General features: G+C 52.7%; 1 non-coding gene across 1 annotated transcript in view; it reads right to left on the bottom strand.

Moving 5' to 3' along the window:
• The window catches only part of LOC143279207 (small subunit ribosomal RNA), a 1,827-nt gene extending 144 nt beyond the window's left edge, over positions 1-1,683 (bottom strand). Inside the window, exon 1 of the ribosomal RNA XR_013054761.1 lies at positions 1-1,683. This exon is cut by the window's left edge and continues 144 nt beyond it. This is a non-coding gene — a ribosomal RNA (small subunit ribosomal RNA).
• Positions 1,684-2,045: the final 362 nt, after the last annotated feature.

Here is a 2,045-nt window from a genome sequence, read left to right as displayed (position 1 = left end):
TCAATCGGTAGTAGCGACGGGCGGTGTGTACAAAGGGCAGGGACGTAATCAACGCGAGCTTATGACTCGCGCTTACTGGGAATTCCTCGTTCATGGGGAACAATTTCAAGCCCCAATCCCTATCACGAAGGAGATTCAACGGGTTTCCCAACCCTTTCGGGCCAGGGAGAAAGCCACGCTGATTCCTTCAGTGTAGCGCGCGTGCGGCCCCGGACATCTAAGGGCATCACAGACCTGTTATTGCTCAATCTCGTGTGGCTAAACGCCACTTGTCCCTCTAAGAAGTTAGCGCCGACGCGTGAAGGATCGGCGAACTATTTAGTAGGCTAGAGTCTCGTTCGTTATCGGAATTAACCAGACAAATCGCTCCACCAACTAAGAACGGCCATGCACCACCACCCACTGAATCAAGAAAGAGCTATCAATCTGTCAATCCTTACAGTGTCCGGACCGGGTGAGTTTTCCCGTGTTGAGTCAAATTAAGCCGCAGGCTCCACTCCTGGTGGTGCCCTTCCGTCAATTCCTTTAAGTTTCAGCTTTGCAACCATACTTCCCCCGGAACCCGAAAACTTTGGTTTCCGGAAGCTGCCCGCAGAGTCGATGAAGCAACACCAGCGAATCGCTAGTTGGCATCGTTTATGGTCAGAACTACGACGGTATCTGATCGTCTTCGAACCTCTGACTTTCGTTCTTGACTAATGAAAACATGCTTGGCAAATGCTTTCGCAGTTGTTCGTCTTGCGATGATCCAAGAATTTCACCTCTAACACCGCAATACGGATGCCCCCGTCTGTCCCTCTTAATCATTACCTCGTGTTCCGAAAACCAGCAAAATAGAACCGAGGTCCTATTCCATTATTCCATGCACCATTATTCAGGCAACGTGCCTGCTTTGAACACTCTAATTTCTTCAAAGTAAACGTTCCGGCCACCCAAAACGCTCAATGAAGAGCACCATGGGCTGAACAACCGGGAAGCGTAGGATGGGAAACAAAACACACAGTGACCGCCGCGAGGCGGACCGTGCGCCCATGCCTGAGATCCAACTACGAGCTTTTTAATCGCAACAACTTTAGTATACGCTATTGGAGCTGGAATTACCGCGGCTGCTGGCACCAGACTTGCCCTCCAATAGATCCTCGTTAAAGGGTTTAAAGTGTACTCATTCCAATTACGGAGCCTCAAAAGAGTTCCGTATTGTTATTTTTCGTCACTACCTCCCCGTGCCAGGAGTGGGTAAGTTGCGCGCCTGCTGCCTTCCTTGGATGTGGTAGCCGTTTCTCATGCTCCCTCTCCGGAATCGAACCCTGATTCCCCGCTACCCGTTGCTAACATGGTAGGCAGATCACGTACCATCGTCATTTGATAGGGCAGACATTTGAAAGATGCGTCGCCGGCTCGAGGCCATGCGATCGGCACAAAGTTATCCAGAGTCACCAAAGGACGGGCAGAACCCGACTGGCTTTGAACTAATAAAAGCGCTCTTTCCCCGAGGGGTCGGAGCTGGTCGGCATGTATTAGCTCTAGAATTACCACAGTTATCCAAGTAAATTTGGATCATCTAAGGAACCTCGACTGATTTAATGAGCCATTCGCGGTTTCACCGTACGAGGGTGTGAACTTAGACATGCATGGCTTAATCTTTGAGACAAGCATATGACTACTGGCAGGATCAACCAGAATGCAACCCGTATTCTGCGTGCCCCCGGGAGACGGTTGCAGCGCCAGTTGGGACCGCTGCTCACAGAAACGAGGGCTGAGCTCTTTCCGTGGGCGGTCCGCGGCAGCACTATCAACTGAAACCACCGGACAACAGATTCAGGGCCTGAGAGTGCAACGAATCCATCGGTCTCGGCGGGAGGCGCGCCAAGAAGAAGAAGGAGGAGGAGGAGACCAGACCGGACCGGACCGGACCCCACCCTTTCTTCCTCCTCGACACCGTCTCCCGCCCGTTTCCACGTGCCGGACGACGCCCGGTTAGAGACGGGCGCGCCCTTGACGAGATGAAGCAGGCGTTACGCTTTGGGACGCCGAAGGGGCTGGGG

Source organism: Babylonia areolata, unplaced genomic scaffold, assembly GCF_041734735.1.
Source record: "Babylonia areolata isolate BAREFJ2019XMU unplaced genomic scaffold, ASM4173473v1 tig00006991, whole genome shotgun sequence".
Lineage (NCBI taxonomy): Eukaryota > Metazoa > Mollusca > Gastropoda > Neogastropoda > Buccinidae > Babylonia > Babylonia areolata.
This window is presented reverse-complemented; position numbering and strand designations above follow the sequence as displayed.